This window comes from Narcine bancroftii, chromosome 4, assembly GCF_036971445.1.
Source record: "Narcine bancroftii isolate sNarBan1 chromosome 4, sNarBan1.hap1, whole genome shotgun sequence".
Taxonomy (NCBI): Eukaryota; Metazoa; Chordata; class Chondrichthyes; order Torpediniformes; family Narcinidae; genus Narcine; species Narcine bancroftii.
This window is the reverse complement of record NC_091472.1, coordinates 23,326,391-23,347,078: the sequence shown is the minus strand read 5'-3', so window position 1 is coordinate 23,347,078 and position 20,688 is coordinate 23,326,391.

Sequence of the window (20,688 nt, the reverse complement as noted above, 5' to 3'; positions counted from 1 at the left end):
CAGGGTTGTATGCAATGTGATGTATGTACCCTGATAATAAATCTGAAATCTGGTTGTGTGAAGTTTCATTTATATGTGTGCCCTCTTTTATTATTTCTGTATGCTGTTTGCAAGTTTGAACACAATTTGAACGAGATGGGTTATCAATTGGTGAATGTACCCAGCTGCTCAGCGACGCAAGGACCGGATAGTCTGACGGAAGAGTAATGTTGGTTTTTTTTGTGAGACATTGCTCTAGAAAGCGACTCCCTCTTGGACATATTTATGCCCAAATCATGCAAACTGCCAGTCAAACCCTGAGTGGATCCCACCTGCAGGTGAACTCATGCCCATTCACAATTGTGTGTGTGATTAACCCAGCTGCAGCTGGCTGTTGGACGCTTAATAATATCATGGGCAGAGAAGGTTTACCAGAATGTTGCCTGGGTTTAAGCATCTGGAGTATGGGGAGAGATTGGACAGATTGGGTCTTTATTCTTTGGAGCGTAGAAGGTTGAGAGGGGATTTGATAGAAGTATTTAAGATTATGAAAGGGATAGACAGAATGGATGTGGATAGACTATTTCCGTTAAGAGGAGGAAAGTTTAAAACAAGAGGACATGAGTTAAGAATTAAGGGGCAGAGGTTTAGAGGTAACATGAGGGGGAACTTCTTTACTCAGAGAGTGGTAGCTGTGTGGAATGATCTTCCGGGAGAAATAGTGGCGGCGGAGTCAATTGTATTATTTAAGAAAAGGTTGGACAGGTATATGGATGAGAAGAAGATGGAGGGTTATGGGCATTGTGCAGGGAGGTGGGATTAGAAAGGGGTGTTTGGTTCGGTGCGGACTAGAAGGGCCTAATGGCCTGTTTCCGTGCTGTAATTGTTATGTTATTTTGGATAAACATTGCGATTGCTTTTGTGACCATCCTACGATTTTCACTGTTCCCTGGATTAAAGTCCAGGGACACATCAGGCAGGATTCAGAAATGAAATGGCAATTAAGGCATGTGTACTGTCACATTGATTCCTTACAACTGCCTGCCGCACTATTCAATGGCTGACATGATTGAAAACAATTTACTTTCATTGTCGGCAAGTTCTTTCTTCAACTGCATCCTTTGAGCCCCTTCAATAGTGAGTGCCTTCAGCCCATTCACGGCGTGGGAGATGAGTGAGGCAGTGAAGGGAAACACAGAACAGCACCAATCCCAGCCCCACCCCCCCTCCCTCCCTAGGTTCTCCCTCAATCTGTATTCTCCTGCCTTTGTATTCTGTAAGGGATGACTGGCTTCCCAATGGTCCTGGCAGGAATTGCACCATTCCAATTTTAGTGTGTGTAAAATGGTTACTCTTACAGGTTTTTCTTTCAGGTTTAATTCTACAGTAAATGCCACACTCTCTAGTGCACCTAAAGAGGTTGAAACCTAATTTCATGGGAATTAATGTGCCTGCCGTACACTACTGAAAGAACTTCTTACCCTTGTGTAATAGATTGTGGCTAATGTGATGGAATATGTATAGACACTTGTGAATATCCATTTGAGCTTCAGCCAACCTGCTATTTAAAGGGATGGATCACTTATTTTTTAATCTGCATTTAAATAAACTTGTTTTAATTATAAAAGAGTTAACTTTCTTGTTCTCTTTCCTCCAATGAGGGCTTACCTGACGACAGTTACTTGCCTAAGTCTGTGAGATCTGGATTTGTAGTGAAACCACTATTGTATATATTTGCCATATATAAATGTCATGACCTTTCCTGGTTGACCTGACCTGGCTCTCACTGTCCAGCTTGTGACTCCTCCCCCTTTCTTCCCCATAAATGCTGTCATGCCACCAGCCTGCCCCCCAGTTCGAGTCCAGGTCAGTGTGAGCGAGCAGCACAAGGGATGCTGTCCACCTCTTGCAAATAAAAAGTCTCGGCAACTTTAGTCTTTTGTAATTGATTGTGCATCAGGATGATAAAATGAAGAACCAACAGTTGGAGAAACTCATAGTGTGAGGTGACATTCGTGGAAGGAAATGGGCCGTCGAAATCCTACATCAAAATTTTGACAGTCCATTTTCTTCCACAGATGCTGCCTGAAACATTGAGTTCTTCCAGCTGCTTTTTTTCCTTGCACTTGATTCCAAATATCTGCAGTGCCTTGTATCTCTGAGATCTGGAATTTGGGGGGCCGGGGGGGTTTGGAATCAAATTATAAACAGGGGTTAATTTGCTATCCTATTTTCTTGCTCTATTTTTGAAATGCAATTTATAGCAATATTTGCACTGCAAAATAGCAAATTTTATGACATGTTCATGACAATAAATTCTGATTCCGATCACTGGTTTTATAAAGCCACGCACCATCATGCTCAAGCCCACAAAGTGTTTAAATCTGAGGGAGATCTATCCTGTTGCCCTCCATGGCTGGCAGGGATGAAATTTCAGATTGGATGGTGATTGGGAGGTTGCAGTAAACAACAGTAGGGTGACTTTACTTCCTGCATTCACAGAGCACCTTCATGACAGAGAAATATCCCATCATCTTTAATCCATTGCGACAAAAAGTCTCCAACCTGAAACTTGCAACCATTTCACTTTCCCTATCTGGCCTGCTGAGTTTTCCCAGCTTTCTGTTTTTACTTCAGGTTTCTGACAGCTGCTGTTTTCTTTTTGATTTTCATTTAATGTCAGAAAAGGACCCAGGTGTAGTGCTATCAATTAGACCCGACAGGCCAGAAGTCACGATTAACATTCACTCACATTCATATGCTGTTGGCCCAATTCCAAGACAGTACTAAGGGAGGGGATTGCGCCTTTATTAGGGATTCGGGAGGGGGAGGAGTTATAGTATCAATGACTGCAGTACAGTGTTTCCCACAGTGTGGTACTTGCAAAATCAGATGATAGTGAGCCTTGAGAGGACACATTAAGAGGGTGTCCAAAGAGGTGTCATTTTAAAGGAGAGTTGCAAAGGAAATCCTAGAGTGTTCCAGGATTGCAGAAGGTGCAATGGTGATTTGAAGAGCAATGGAAGCAAGAGGTGAATCTGCAAAGCACTTGGGAAGCAGAGACCTGAACATGACTGTAAGTCAAGAGGAGATGATATAACAAGGGAGGGCAAGTTCTTTGAACCATGACAGCTTTAAGTTTGACATGCTGGGGGATTGGGACTGGAATGTTGATGGGAGAATGGGCTTACTGTGGGAGAGCTAACCCAGCGACATTACCAAAACCACAAGAGCAGTTGAGAAAAGGTTGAATTAGGCAGTGATGGCAAGGTTCAACCTGCAAATATTGTTGGCACAGAGACAGAATCAATGGCAAGACTGGGGAGTACTGTGAAGGTTGAAGGAGCCAGGGATCATGCCTCTGATCTCAGCAATGTATCGATGAATAATCTCATCAATTCTGGGTGATGAAGAAGCAGACTAACATCATAGTATATTTAGAAGCGCTCCTGTAGAAGAAGAGTTAGTAATCAGTGTGCAAGTGGAATCATTCCTATTCGACACTTGAAAGCAATGTATTCTCTGTCCAAGTTCAGTAATTATTTTGACATGGCCATCTACATCTTTGTCTCTGAATCCCTCACCACCAACATTTTCCTAATCCCATATCACTGTCTTCAGTTTTCTAGAAAAATTATTGCATCCAAGGGATATAATTTTAAAAGGTCAAACATTTCACATCAAGAGCAATTTAGGTCACAATGCAATATATAAGAAATACTCTTAATTCCCCAATGATATTCCAGTAGCACTCTGCCCTCTGGCAATAGATTAATCTCACAGCAACTTCAACTGTAATTTTAACTTTAATATCCTTCCAACTTCCTTCTTGGCCATTATAGGTGGACAGCGCACAGCTTGATGAAAATTGGACTGGTCTTGGCTTGGTTTTGGGGACCAGGCATATAAAGGGACAACAGAGTGCGTTGGTGTGACTGAAGAGCCAGTTGAAGTAGACAAAGATGATGTGGTCAAACAATAATCATGGCTTTTATTAGCAGAAACTCATGGTACAATAATGAAAGACAATAGGTGCATATACAGTTATACCCAAGGAGAGTGTCCTTAACAGTAGAGATAATGCACAGCCAATGTTAGTACAGCAATGCTCACCAGAGGGGAGACAGGCAACTTGGCAGACTTTCACCACAGTGATGTGTCCAGTTGGGAGAGCTGTAAAAATTGCTGGTGGAGTCAGGGAAGAACCCGAGTTCCTCCTCAACGGCAAAGGAAAAAGTTTTTTTTCAGGGCTATCCATTAAGGGGGCCTTCATTATAGCTTCCCTTTTCTGGGTGGAGCTGGTATTTCAACCATTGCTCCATGAGGCCAGTCTGCATCTAAAATAGACATGTCAGCAAGTAAATGGGATGGAGAATTGAAATGGTCTCCTGTACATCGGAGAGACTGGACGCAGACTGGAAGATCACTTTGTTGAGCACCTCAGCTCTGTCTGCCACGATACCAGGCACCAAAATGTTAGAGTACAAAGCAGAGGTGATCCCAGCACTTCTGTATGCAATGGAAACCTGGACAACATACTGATGACATCTGAAGGGACTTGAAAAGTCCCATCAATGTTGTCTTCAAAACATCTTAAATATCATCTTAAGATTGAAGAACTAACATCAGCATGCTAAATATAGCAAAAACAACAAACATTGAAGCCTATGTCATTAAGAACCAACTAAGATGGAGCGGACATGTTGTTCGGATGGAAGACGAACATCTGTCGAAAGAAATCTTCTACTCCCACCTTAAAGAAGGCAAGCATAAAAGAGGTGGACAACAGAAGAGATTCAAAGATGTCTTAAAATCCAACATGAAGAAATGTAAGATTGACATCAAATAATTGGGAAACCAATATCAAGGAAAGAAAACTCTGGCAAACCATCATCCAAGAAGGAACAGTACCTTTTGAAGACAACAGATGTGCAAAACCAGAAGAAAAGAGAAGTAAACGGAAAGAGAAACAACAACAACAAAAGCCCAATCTGCCATCTGGAATGACCTGTCCTGTATGCGAAAGATCTTTCAAAGCCAAGATTGGACTCATAGGCTATGAGAGCCCATAAATATATCAAGTCCATCATCCTCAATCTTGAGGGATTGCCAGAATGATGATGGTGTGAGTGGAAAGAAAATGTTTGAAAGCCACTAATATAGATAAATATGAAATATGTAAGAATCCCCACTTTTTTATCTCACAAGGGTACATGAGTTTGGAAACTCACTGTAAGACATTCTCAATAAAATCAGAGTCTGCCATTTACCCTTTTTGCTGGCTTCACCATTCGATGCAGCTATGGTTGTCAGTAACTTGGTGCCAATTACCTGCACTAGTCCCATATTCCATGAATTTGATAAAGTACAAAACGATATCACTTCCTACATTTAAGCTACTATTGGTCAAATTAAATTAATAGTTTTTAGAACCCATTTTCATTTCTCCTTACAGATAGTAGTAACATATTATTTCAATCTTCATGTTAATTCCACCATCCAATTAATTTGTATTAAAAAGTGAAAAGCATATGGGACTACTGTCTCCTGTCACATGTGGTGAGCACTGTTCTGAATGTAGAATTTTCAAAATCTGTAACATCTCACAGTCTGGCTTTTAGCAACATATAACACAGAAAAAGGGACGGGATGAAATGGGTGGCCACTGGGAGATCCACGCTATCCAGTTTTTTTGGTATCCAGTGTTAATTTCATGTTTTGTTTCCCAAAATGTGTTGATTGGATTCCCAAGAAATTTCAGATTAACTTGCATCTGGAAGATTATCAAAAGTTGGTATGTTAATATCTGCTACACCAGTGGTTCCCAATCTTTTTTCTTTCCACTCATATACCACTTCAAGTCATCTCTATGCCATCAGTTGAGAATAACTGCTCTAGTCCCAATTGTTACTGAAATATTTTGCTTGAGAAAAATTGCCATTGGTCTGAAACTGTGCACATAATGATTCAATTAGGGATGATTAAAACAGTGGTTTTCAAACTTTTTCTTCCCACCCACATCCCACCTTAAGCAATCCCTTACTAATCACAGAGCACTGATGGCATAGGGAATACTTAAAGCAGTATTTGGGTGGAAAGAAAAAGGTTGAGTCCATTGTTATACACGATGAAATATTGTAATAGGCATGCACTGTTTAACATTCACCCTGTTTGTTTCCTGTTACGATTTTCCCATGCTCTTTTATAAATTGTGTGCATGTTTTATCGAATTGTGCATGTATTTTCCCATGCTCTTTTATAAATTGTGTGCATGTTTTATTGAATTGTGCATGTATTTTCCCATGCACTTTTATAAATTGTGTGCATGTTTTATCAAGTTATGCATGTATTTTCCCATGCTCTTTTATAAATTGTGTGCATGTTTTATCAAATTGTGCATGTATTTTTCCATCCTCTTTTATAAATTGTGGATGTGTTTTATTCGCACTACAATTCTATTAACTGTTGCTTGCTAATAAAAGTTATGTTTGGTTGCAAACCCTGTGTCCAGACATGTCTCTTTCAAATCAGACACTTTCTCAATGCAGCAATAAGCAGTGTGAGGACTGGCAGCTGGCTGCTGAGAGTCTCCCGACAGCCTGCCACCAGCCCCCAATGATAAATGGCGGTGATGCTAGTGAGCTACGCAGTAACAATGATCACCGTCGGCGTTACTCACCATTAACACCCTAATTTCAACTTTGCATATAAGATCTGGGGGTATATTTGAGCCAATTTGTGGAGAAAACTAGGTCTGACATGCCATCAAATATAGTATGTTATATGTCACACTAGACACCAACACCATTGTGCTACATGTCCCATCTCTTTTGCTTCTGAAATGTCAGCTTGCTGTGTAAAATGACGCATTGGCCCGGCACTATGCCGACGCTGTTTGGTTCAGTGTAAGTAACCAACGCTGGCTTAATGATGGGTCTTCTTTAGAGCAGTATTGCAAGATCTCAGTGTAAAAATGTTGCCCGTCATTAGTTGATTCTATTCTCCAAGAACAAGGGCCATTAGCAGCCATTCAAATTGACACCATCCGCACCACTGTTACTCCCACCATCCCTTCCACAACCCTGGTCATTGTCTGCATGTCACTCCAACTTCATCCCACATTGCACAATATTACCTTGAGCACAGTATTCAGCCTTGTAGATTGATGTGACCTATCAACATCATCTCAATGGGCAAAAGTGAATTTCTTTTCCATACATTCATCTTTTCATTCAACTTCCCAATTAAGAATCAAACTAGAAATGGTCTGAAATTTAATTGGCTAAATCACACCTTTGTAGCAAAGTTATGAACTGTTATGAAAGGTATCCTTCTCTAACATCCTTTAATAACACCTTATCACGAAGCAACACGATTGCTCCACTCTACGATGATGGTGCGGTAATGAGCTAATAGACATGAAGACAATATCCAAGGTTTGAAAATCTATTCATAGCAGCGAGGATCTTAATTTTAAGTTTATTTATCACTAATAAGTTTTTTTTTTACCTCTGGTGGAAGAATCAAGGACAAGATGTCACAACTTTAGGATCAAAGGGGATTGGCTTAGAGCAGAGAGGCACAGGAATTTCTTTGACCAGAGGGTGGTAAATCTGTGAAAGTTGTTGCCACAGGCAGTTGTAGAGGCCAGGTCATAGGGTGCATTTAACCATATAACCATTTACAGCGCGGAAACAGGCCACGTTGGTCCTTCGAGTCTGTGCTGGTTTGCTTGATCAACTCCACTAGCTCCCCCCACCCCCACTCTCCGCCCATAACCCTCCAACCCCCTCACATCCATGTACACATCCAACCTTCTCTTAAATGACAGAAGGGACCCTGCCGCAACTATCTTTTCTGGAAGATCATTCCATTCTGCCACCTCTCTCTGAGTGAAAAAGCATCCTCTAACATTTCTCCTTAAGTTTTGCCCCCTTACCCTTCACTTATGCCCTCTTGTTGCAGCCTCCCCAGCCCTCAGGGGAAAGAGTCTATTTATGTTCTTGATTAGCTGGGGCATTAAAGTTGATGGAGAGAAGGCTGGGTAGTGGAGAAATAGATAATCTCATGATTGAATGGGAGGGCAGATGATGGTTTGAATCGCCTATTTCTGCTCTTATGTATCATATGCTCTTAAAATACTTAGTGCAGTGAGAAGGGTTCTTTTGTGAACTAAGATAATTTCTTGCATTCATACAGCTGTGTAAAGAATGCTATTTACATTGCATGCAGTTACAATGAAGAAGATCAATTAGTACTTAGCAAGGGCAGCATGAGAACTGTTGCGAACTTCATTCAGGATCCTGATTGCAAGGAGAAGAAACTGTTGGTGCATTCTTTCATAATCTTTAGCCTTCACTCCGTTAGGAAGGGGGAGAAGAGAGTGTGTCAGCGGTGCGATGGCTCTTCAGGATGGTGTCTTCCTTCACTAGACTGAAGAAGATGTAGTTGGAGTCCATGGAGGGATGGACATTTGCGTTATGTACTGATCTTCATTCACTACCTTCTTCCGCTTCTTCCAATCGTGAGCAGAGCAGCTTCAATTCTAGACGGAGATGCCTTCAGCCATATGCATTTGATGGTGCACTTACAGAGGTTGTTGAGGGACAAGGAGCTTCCTATGTCTCCAAAGAAAGTAGAGGCATTGGCGTGCTTTCTTGGCCATTGTGTCAATGTGTTGGTCCCAGGTCAAGACATTGGAACCATTTATCCTTGAGAATTTAAAGCTATCGATTCTTTCAACTTCAGTGCCACTTAATGTGGACAGGGGTGTAAACTCTAGCCCTTCTCCTGAAATGAATGATCATCTCCTATGTCTTATTGTCATTGAGAGAGAGGTTGTTAATCTTGGGACCGCGGCACAAGACTTTCATTCTCTTTTCTATATTTCATCTCATTTTTTGATACCTGGTTTCATCGGCAAATTTGAAAATGTCATTGGAACAGTATTTATCTGTACATTTGTAGAGGGAATAGAAGGGGTGACTGAGTGCATAATTTTGAGCTGTGTTGGAGTTGAGTGTGATTGTCGAGGAGATGTTCACCCATGGTGGTCTCTTAAACAGGATGCCAAGGAACCAGTTGCGGTGGGGGGGGGGTTTGCTGGGACCTAGATCCAGAAGTTTGGGAATAAGTTTTCAATGATATTGATGGTAGGGATATAGTGCATGAACAGTCATCAAATATAGGTGCCCTTGGTGTCCAGTGATCTTAGGCCAAGAGGAGAGCTGGTGAGATGGTGCCTGCTGTGAATTTGCTTGGCTGATTGAAGAGGGTCAAGGCTGACAAGGAGGCTAGAGTTGAATATTTATACATTTTAATCTACGATGTAATCACATTACATTCAATTATAAACATTTTAAAAAAATTATTACATGTTACATGTGGTTATGGGCATTGTGCAAGGAGGTGGGACTAGAAAGGGGTGTTTGGTTGGGTGCGGACTAGAAGGGCCTAATGGCCTGTTTCCGTGCTGTAATTGTTATGTTATGTTATGGTAACTGGGAAGCTAGAGTCCCTCTCAAAACACTTCATGATGGTAGATATCAGAGCCAATGAGATCAGCAGTCCAATTATCCCCATTATTAAGGTTTTCTTCTGTACCTGAATGTAGAAGAATTTAAGATTTTATACCCTCCTTTTGCAGAGCATAGCATGCACAATTAGGAGTTCTACCATAACATCAGAGCCTCAAAAATATATTCAAACTCTACTTCAGGAAAAAGAAATCTGTTTGTGTGCAAATTTTGGCCCTGATTCTTCCCAAGTGTAGGGTTTTTAACATAGCAGCTTGTGTAACAGGCTCAATTTCACCCTTCACCAAAGTTGTGGTGGAGATAAAGCACTGGATGTGACAGGTTAAAAAGCTACTCATTCAATGGGAAGATGTCATTAATCACAATGTGTCAAACCGTTCAGAACCTGGTTAACATTTGTGCAACCTCACACAAATGAATGCAAGATGTAATTTATTCAAACCACCCAAACCCTTGTGAGAAGAAAGCTAAAGAACCGAAGCTAATATTCTTTTATTTAATCCTTTGTGCATTTAAATCCATTTTGTTCTCCCCATCTCTCATCCAGGCAGGTTCACAAGAGGCCACAAGACTCCCAACACAACTGATAACTTCATCAAATGTGCTCGTGCCCAAAGAGTGCTGGGATTTGAATTTTGATTAACCATCCATGACTTTAGTGAAAACTCTGAATCATCAAAGGGAAGAAAATTTTTAAATGAATTTAAAATGAAAAATTAATTTAAAAAGAAAAACTAATTTAGAGAAGCAGCACAGTAACACACCCTTCTGGCCCACGAACCTGTGCCCCCAATTGCACTAATTAACTATGATCCCCGTAGGTTTTTAAAAGAAGGTAAAGAATTTGCAAGTTACAGTCTTTCCTGACCTTACGACATCTGAAAACACGGCTACAACTAATGTTTTGAAGTGGAGTCTCTGTTATAATACTAAAACTGAGGCAGACTATTTGTACACAGCAAACACCCACCTTCAGAATAATGAGTAGAACATGTTTTTCAGAGATGTTGTTTGAGAATTAAATATAGATCTGTACCCCAGAGAGAAGGCTTTTAGTCTTCCACAAAATGTGACCTTTCTTGTCCCTTTGAAAAGGGAGCAATGTTGGCCCACCTCTCGTTTCCTTCCAGTAAGCTAGTGGGAGAGGCCAGTGATCAAGGTGCGATTTTGATAGGGACTCTTCTCAGCTGTGTATTGCCCTTAACCCTGAATAACGAGAACACCCTCTCCATTGTATATTCCTGCAATTTCTGCTGAAGACAACACACATGGATCAGTTTGACCAGTGGTTCTCGACTTTTTTCTTCCCACTCACACGTCCCACTTTAAGTAATTCCTATGCTTATTACTAAGCAGTCATCAGTTACTGAAACATTTTGCTTGAGAAAAATTGTCATTAGCCCATTTCCTTTGGAGCTCTGAAATTGTACACATAACAAATCAATGAGGTACTATGAAAACAGTGGTTTTCAAACTTTTTCTTTCCATCCACATCCCGCCTTAAGCAATCCCTTATTCATCACAGAGCACCGATGGCATAGGGAATACTTAAAGTGGTATGTGAGGGGAAAGAATAAGGTGGAGAACCACTGAGTTTGATCATCCCAATGGGTTCTCTTTCCTGAACTTGAATGAAATTGCTGCATGTGATCTGGAAGTTCAGACTTTCAGTTCTACGGTGCTGAACTCCAACCTCCCTTAAAATATTCCAGTATAGGGTGTGAGCAGTGGATTGAATTTTGTGGATTGAAAGGCCTGATTTCTCTGGAAGCTGTCAAGCAACCATTTGGCTCTTCCCAAATTCCAGGTGGATGCTACATGTTCGCATTCAGCTCTTTTTAATATTTATAATCCAATGCATGACCAATCTAATTTTAAACGTTTATAATCAATGATTTCTGCAATCAAGGTCATCACACATCATTTCATCTTAAGTCATCAGTCAGTGCTAATATTCCACACATTTTGCCAGCAAATGTTACACTTTGAACAGTTAGGGCAGCCACTTAGCAGCGTTTATGCTGCCAGTCTGGATCACTCAGTAAATCTTCAGTGGCTTTGTTATTTCTATGTAATCACCATTTGTGGCGATGAAAGGCCAATGTAACAGCCAATTACTGCCAATTTCCCTCACTTTTGTGAATGAACTACATCCAGTAAGCACTGGGAAGTTGAGAGCTGAAAAAGTAAAATAAAAGGGAAAACCTGGCGTAAGACTCAGCCCATCCATCAGTTTCAGACAGAGAAATGACATTTCAGAATCAACTGAAGATTTTCCATTTCCAGGCCAGTGCAAAACACAAAAAATCTACAGGCACTGTGATTGCTGGAGAAACTCAGCCGGTCAACCAGTTTACTTTATATAACAAAATAAAGATACATAAGCAATGTTTTGGGCTTGAGCCCCTCGTCAAACTTTGAATAAAATTGGTTATGAAACAATGGTTATGTGTCTTTATCTTTGCTATATAAAGTACACTGTTTGACAATGGTCCTGGGCAACAGTTTCCCAATGAACCAGGTTGGACATTTTTGCACTCCTTCATGATTCCACCAATGCATGCCCTTAAAATGGTCCCTCTGCCCTTCTAACCTGCTAAAATGATTTCAGGACTTTGTCTCCATAGGATAGCAACAGGAATGGCAGGCGTGGTGGCTTCAGGACCAGATCACAAGTCAAAGCCAGATCCACCTGCCCCATTTCGGGGAAACTCTATCAACCCAACACCTTTGGGCTAAGGAAGCAGATTTTCCAGACTATTGGTTATTTTTTGGATTATTACTCAAATGCACATATAATTCCTTATTTTTTACTAGTTGCACAACAGTATGACATATTTTCCAAATGTCTGGAGTAGAGGCCAGTAATGATGCAAGTGCTCTGGACCATGGCTGCAAACCAACCCACTTTCCTGCTCCTGATCTGTACTGCTGCAGGATGCAGCAGTCTAGTCGGACATGGGTTGACGTTCTGGGTCACTGCCTCATATGCCAGACAATAAAAGACTGCGGATGCTGGAATCTGGAGCAAAACATAAACTGCTGTCAGAACTCAGCAGGTTGAGCAAGTCAAGTCAAACATATTGTCATCTGATTGTATAAGTACAACTTGACTAAAAACATTCTCCGGTCTTTGGTGCAAAACATGCAGACACACAACTAGACATAAGCATATAAACAGACAAATAATACATATTTTGGCGTATGAGTCAACCTCCATTTTTCAGCCTAATATTAGGGGTTTTGTGGTATATCTGGTGTATAATTTGACCCCCATTTTTTTGGGGCCTCCCAGGAACAACCCAATTTAAAAAAAAACACCCAATTGCAAGTAATAAATCTGCAAATTAAATAAGTTAAAAAAAACCTTGGCCTACCAGACAGCAATGGCGATAGCAGCCTCAGGGTCCCAGGCAGGAGCGGTTATGGTGGCGCCCAGTGGTGGGGAGATGCCGGGGAGCGGTGGCGCTGGCAATGGGAAGATGCTTCCAGCATCGACTTGTACGTCAAATCAACATCAATCTGGTTTTCTCTGTGAATTTAAGGTCTCAAAGGTATATCCAGAGTATAAGTTGACTCCCCCTTTTTGAGAATTTTTTAGGGTTTCACGTCTCAATTTATATGCTGAAATATACGGTATGCAACTGACGCACGATCAATTACACAAAGACTGAAGTTACCGAGACTGAAGGCTTTTATTTGCAAGAGATGGACAGCATCCCTGTGCTGGTCGCTCACACTGACCCGGATGGGGGCAGGCTTGTGGCATGACAGCCGTTATGAGGAAGAAAGGGGAGGAGTCACAAGCCAGACAGTGAGAGCAGGGTCAACCAGGAAAGGTCATGACATTTACATATGGCAAATATATACAATAGTGGTTTAACCACAGTAGTACAAGTATTTAATCTCAGATTTTCAGATTTCAGATTTATTGCCAGAGTACATCCTTGACATCACATAGAACCCTGAGATTCCTTTCTCCTGTGGGCATGGCAGAATTACCATTGATTGGAAGTGCAAAAATAAACTGTACACAGCATAAACATGTAAACAAATAAAAGAACTGTAAACATTCAACAAATGTAAATAATGGAGAGAACAAAAGAAAATAAATAATGGCAACAAGTAAGAGCCCTTTAATGAGTCCCTGAATGAGTTTGTCATTGAGGAGTCTGATGGTGGAGGGATAGTCTGGCGATGAAAGTCTTGTGGCACCTATACCTCTGTTCTGATGGCAGCAGCGAGACAGAGTTTGTGCTGGGTGGTGAGGGTCTTTGAAGATTGCTGCTTCCCTCTGACACCAGCATTCCCTGTAGTGGGGACGGTTTTGCCGGCGATCCCCTGGGCTGTGTCTGCTAACATTTGAAGGGCTTTACGCTCAGGGGTATTGGTGTTCCCATACCAGACTGTGATGCAGCCTGTAAGCACACTTCCCGCCACACCTCGGTAGACATTTGCCAGGGTTTCTGGTATCATACCAAACCTCTGCTAACTCCTGAGGAAGTGGAGGAAATGATGTACTTTCTTCATCATGTGATTGGTGTGTTGGGTCCAGGAAAGATCCTCTGAGATAGCGACTCCCAAGAACCTAAATTTGCTCACCCTCTCCACCTCTGATCCCCTGGATTGAAGTCAACAATCAGCTCCTTAGTTTTAGTGACATTGAGTGCAAGGTATAAATAAATATTGTTTTTTAACAGTCTCAGATGGTTAATGTGAGCAGTTCCTTTGGTCATTTAACATTTTCGCAGACCGCGGGAAGAAGCTGTTCCTCAGCCTGGTAGTTGGGGTCTCTGATAATCCTATATCCATGGAGGCAAATGGATGGTGCAACCTTCACACATGCTGTGTGATTTGCTGAGTTCTAACAGCCATTTACATCTTGCTTCACATTCCAGACAAATAAGTGAGACAGATACTGGACCTTTATTGTTCTAGATAATAATGGGGAGGATAACCTGACAGAGGACAACTGTAGTGACCGGGTCTCTGGCATTGAGCATGGCTCTGAGGCAGAACGGGCAAAGAAGAATGCAATAGTGATCGGAGATTCCCTTGTGAGGAGAACTTCTGCTCCTACATCTTGTGATCTTGTGCAGATAATTATCAGCAAGTCCTAAATGTGGTAGGAGTCAAAGCAAAGCTCTCTTGAGATAGTTATTAACCATTCTCATTCTGTAAGCTATTACTGAAGGATAATTGTAATATCTGTAGGCTTTATGGAGTTTCAACTTCCTTTGGAAAATGCCAGTGGAAAGGTACTAATAAAACTCTTCTTCCATCGCCTCTGTCCCCCTCATCTCCAGGCCCACTATTTTGGCTGAAACTCTCCAACACTTCCCCCCCAAGACCCTTTCCCCACTTCAAGACCTCTTCCTCCTCCTGGACAGCTGCCAGCTCTGGACCTTTTTATCTCCAACTGCCGCCGGGACATCAGCTGTCTCAACTTCACCACCCCCCTCTCCTACTTCATCCTCATCTCCTTAGAACACTCCACCCGCCATTCTCTCCACAACAACCCTAACCTCACTATCAAACCCGCAGAAAAGGGTGGTGCTGTTGTAGTCTGGCGCACTGACCTCTAACTTGCTGAGGCCAATCAGGCACCTCATCCTATCAACCCCTCCCTCAGGACCCGTAGCTCAGCTACGGGTGCTATACAAGCCCACAATCAATGAAGTCTACTCCCGTTACCTCCTGGCGTCCAGAAAACAGCAGCCTGTTGAGTCGGTAGAAGAGTTTGTCTGAGTCCTGATCACACTGGGAAAAGACGGTTTGCGGAACCCTACGGTCCCTGTGTTGGAGGCCAAGTGTGTGGAAGACCTGGTCCAGGATGCTTGCGTGTCGGGTTTGAGATCAGACCATATCCGACAACGTCTACTTGAGGAGGATCAAATCTCATTGAAATGGGTGATCCAACTGGCCAGGACCTTAGACTCGGCCCAGCACCACATGGAGTCAATCGTGGGCATAAGCGGACCTATCCAGTACATGCCATCTTATCCAGTATGCGCCACCACGAGGGCCGCCATCCTGGGAGTTGGCGTCGGGGATGGCCGACCCGACTGCGGCTGCAGTGGCGCCGGGATCCTCAAGATGCAACTTCTGTGGGCAGGCAAGGCATCCATGATGTCTCTGCCCCATGAAAGGAGCTACCTGCTTGGGCTGCGGGAAAAAACGGCCACTATCAACAAGTCTGCAGATCCAGGGCCCCATCCCAAAGCAGTGTGGCGTGTATGGCCGAGGAGCTTCCAGTGCCGGCTATGTGCATGGTAAGGCGAATGTCATTTTTCCCACTCCCGCCTCCATCCTTTACACAGCAGCAGCTCTCACCAACGACATCACTTCTGCCTTCTTCATCGACATTGGCAGCATGGTCAACATGGAGGCCGCCATCTTGGACATCAGGTCTCACCACCAATGACGAAGACGACGCACCCATCCTGGCATTAATCACCTTGAACCAAACCAGCCCTCACCCAATCACAAACTCCTTAATGCAGATCGAGGTGAATGGGCACAAATCAAACTGCCTCTTTGATAGTGGCAGAACTGAAAGTTTTATCCACCCTGAGGTGGCCCGTAGACTCTCGATACCCATTTGGCCGATGATCGGATCCATGTCAATGGCGGTGAAAGACCAGCGAACTTGTATCCAGGAGTACTGTGTGACGTCTCTGACGGTGGGTGGGGGGGTGGGGGAATGTTAGAATGACTTTTTGTTGTTGGTCAAGCCCCAGCTCTGCACATTGATTCTCCTGGGCCTTGACTTCCAGAGTCAGTTCAGGAGCGTGACGATGGTGTTCGGGGCCCCCCATCCACTGCTCACCATTTGCAACCCACAGCTTACGGACCCTCCCCCCCACTCGAGCACCAAGCCTCCAACACTGACCTGCAGCCTCACCACCTGTGGGTGGCCCCTCCGTCACTATTTGCGAACCTTACCCCGGGCTGTAAACCGATCGCCACCAAAAGCAGGAGCTACAGCACTGAGGATATGGTGTTTATGCAGGCCGAGGTTCAGCGACTCTTGGTAGAGGGGATCGTGGCTCCTAGCTTCAGCCCCTGGAAGGCACAGGTCCTCGTGGTCAGAGGGGCAAGCAAACCCTGGATGGTGATTGACTATAGTCAAACCATCAACTGCTTCGCCCAGTTGGATGCATACGCAATACCCCGGATAGCCAGCTTGGTCAACAAGGTCGCACAATAGAGAATCTTTTCTACCATTGACCTCAAGTCAGCTTATCATCATCTTCCCCTTAGCCTGAGCGACAACTCTACATGGATTTCAAGGCCGATGGCAGACTTTTTCACTTCCTGCTGGTGCCTTTTGGTGTTACTAACAGTGTCTCTGCTTTTCAGAGGGTTATGGATCGGATGTTGGAGGAGCACAAGCTGACGGCAACGTTCCCATATCTCGACAATGTCACCATCTGTGGCCATGACCAGCAGGACCTTGACGCGAACCTCGCAAAGTTCTTACGTACAGCCAAGTTTCTCAACTTGACGTACAATAAGGACGAGTGCGTGATTAACACAGACTGTCTGGCCCTCCTCGGATGCGTCGTGGCACATAGTGTCATTGCCCTGAACCCCGACCCCATATGACCTTTTATGGAGCTCCCAGTCCCAAACACCCTAAAGGCGCTGAAAAGGTGCCTGAGGCTGTTTTCCTATAATGCACAATGGATGCCCAATTATACCGATAAGGTCCACCCCTGATTAAGTCCACAACTTTCCCATTATCGGTGGAAGCCCAAGTTGCATTCTACCAGATCCAAGGAGACATCGCAAAGGCCACGATGCATGCCATGGACGAGTCCATCCCTTTCCAGGTGGAGAGCGATGCCTCCGATTTCGCACTCGCCGCCACTCTTAACCAGGGAGGCAGGCCAGTAGCTTTTTTCTCCCACACCCTACACGGTCCTGAGGTACGTCATTCCTCGGTTGAGAAGGAGGCCCAAGCGATCATTGCCATTGGCGACATTACCTAGCCAGTAAACGGTTTACCATGCTGACAGACCAGAGGGCCGGGGCCTTCATGTTTAATACTAAACAGCGGGGTAAAATCAAAAATGACAAGATTCTTAGGTGGAGGATTGAGTTCTCCACCTATAATTATGACATCTTGTAACAACCAAGTAAACTCAATGATTCCCCCAGATGCCCTATCCTGGGGGACGTGCGCCAGCGTGCATCTCGACCACCTCCAAACCCTCCACCACAGTCTGTGCCACCCCAGAGTCACAAGGTTATACCACTTCATCAAGACTCAGAACCTTCCGTACTCTGTTGAGGACGTCCGGTCCATGACCAGATGCTGCCAGATCTGCGCTGAATATAAGCCACAGTTCTACCAACCTGAAAAGGCACATCTCATTAAGGCCACATGCCCTTTTGAATGGCACAGTGTTGATTTCTAGGGCCCCCTACCCACCACAAATAGGAATGCCTATTTCCTGACAGTGGTGGACGAGTTCTCCAGGTTCCCCTTTGCTATTCCCTGCCCAGATATGACCTCAGCGACGGTAATCAAGGCACTGTGCAGTATCTTCACCCTGTTCGGGTACCCCAATTATATCCACAACGATCGGGGGGTCCTCATTCATGAGTGACAGTACTTCCTGGCCAGAGGCATAGCCACCAGCAGGACCACCAGCTATAACCCAGGGGTAATGGCCAGGTGGATAGGGAGAACGCCACCATTTGGAAGGTGGTGCTCCTGGTCCTTAGGTCCAAACACATGCTGGTGTCCTGCTGGCAGGATGTTTTGCCCAAAGCACACCACGCCATCCGATTGCTCCTGTGCACCACAACTAACAACACCCGCATGAATGCTTGTTTGCTTTCCCTAGGAGATCAGCAAATGGTTCCTCCATTCCTCCTTGGCTGGCAACCCCAGGGCCGGTCCTGCTATGGAGACACGTGAGGGGCCATAAGACGGATCCACTGGTGGAAGCAGTACACCTCATACACGCCAACCCTCAATATGTGTTTGTGTGGTTAACCCGATGGCCATGAGGACACTGTGCCTATCTGAGAACTGGTGATGGCTGGGGACCCCAAAACCACCCTGCCTGCCACAGTCCATCCTGTGGAGTTGACCACCCCACATGGGAGCACAATACTGGAGGCCGAGCCATCCAGCTCTCCTCTCCAGGAGTCGGTCCTCTGGGAGACATCTAACCCCCTTTCTTCCCAGGAGCCCTCAATTATCATCCCGACCCAGATTGTTCCTTACCCTGCCCCCCTCCCCCCGGGTCCGCTTCCCCTCCCAAACAGCAGAGCACGGATACACCTGCCCCCCGTCGGTCCTGCAGAAGGAGGAAGGCGCCGGTGCGGCTAAACCTCTAGTTAAATTTAAAAAAAATTCTCTTGTGTCAAAAAGAGGGGGCCAGGTGTTTCTGTTTAAAAAGAGAGGATGAATGTAATGTATGGATTGTGTGTACTTATTGGCCGGTAAAGGCTCAGGCTGGCCCGCCCCCTGATGACACTCTCCCCTGGACTCTTCCCCTGTGGCCCAGGCCATAAAGGTTGAGCCACCTCTCCCTTCCCTGCACTTAACTAGCTTGGATCTGGGCCAGCTCAAGTCTTATGTACAATTAAGCCTATTGTTCCCCTCAGTCTTTGTCCTTTTGATTATTGGGGCAAGTGGTAGTGCCCAACACCCCCTTCCCCCCTTTAACTAGTTATTCGAGTTCTACTTCCTTTCTTTCTCCACCTAGCCTAGACTCCTCCCCCCACCTTTCTGCGGTCCTCTTCCCCCCCTCCACCTATCATCTCCCACCCTCACCACCCCCCCTTCTCCCTTTTGTTCAGATATCTCACATGTTCCCCCACACCTTGATGAAGGGCTCAAGCCCGAAACATTGGTGATGGTTTTTCACCTTTGCTACATAAAGGCACTGTTTGACCTGCTGAGTTTCTCCAGCATTTGTGTGTTCTGTCAATAAAACTTCCTCAATTGAAGATTGTCGACTGTCAGCTAAAACAATGTACCAAGAATCATTCTACATGGTCCACTCAGTGGCTATTGGTGAACCTTATTATGCCTTTCTTCCCACCAAAAGAAAATTTAAAATAGCAACCCTTCACATTTTAGGTATTACTGCAAAGAATTGATCTTTAGAGTCACTTAATTAACCTTTAAGATCTTAACTGCAGAAATGCCAATATTATCCTTGAAGTGTCCTCGCTAGGAGTCCTTAATTTCATTAGATTATCCCTCCCTTGTCCTTGCACATCTCCTTTGAACTTTCCCTCCTCACCGAAAAGATGTGTCCTCTAGTATTTGATATGTTCATCCAGGGAAAAAAAGATATTGACCGTGTCTCCTATTAAAAGCTCTCATTATTTTACAAACCGATCAGATCTCCTGCAGCCTCTAATGCAACAACCCAAGTGGCTCTGAAGAAAATATCCCACAGGGAAGCACGGTTAGTGTAAGGCGGCATAGTTAGCATCGCGGCTGGTGCAACACTGTTACAGCGCCAGCAATCAGGTTTCGATTCTGCCACTATCTGTAAGGAGTTTGTACGTTCTCCCCGTGTCTGAGCAGGGTTCCTCTGGTCACTCCGATTTCCTCCTACCATTAAAAACCTACAGGACTGTAGGCTAATTGAAGTATTTGGGTGGACCGTAAGGACCTGTTACTGCGCTGTATTTCTAAATTTTAAAAAACAAATGCATAAATTTCAAAATTTAAAATTTCTCCAATCACTCCCCATAACATATACCCATACCTTTTTATCATGAGTGGGTAATCCTTGAAAATCTCTACCATGCCCTTTCCAAATCCTTGAAAATCTCTACCATGCCCTTTCCAAATCCTTCACAACCTATTTGCAATGGGCCAACCAGAATGAAGCAATGTCCTCCAAGAACGGCCTGATCAAACTTTTACTAAGCTGCAACATGACTTTCTTACTCTTTAACGGTGTCCCTCCCATCTCAGGAGGCAAGCTTTCCACCGACACACCTCCGATATATCAACGGCTACATCGGTGCTGCCTCATGCACCAGCAATGAGCTTGTCAACTTCATCCACTTCACGTCAAAGCTCTAATCTGATCTCAAATTCACCTGGTCCATCTCCAATAACACTCTCCCCTTCCTGGATCTCTGTCTCCATCTCGGGAGACAAGCTTTCTTCTGACATATAATACAAACCCTC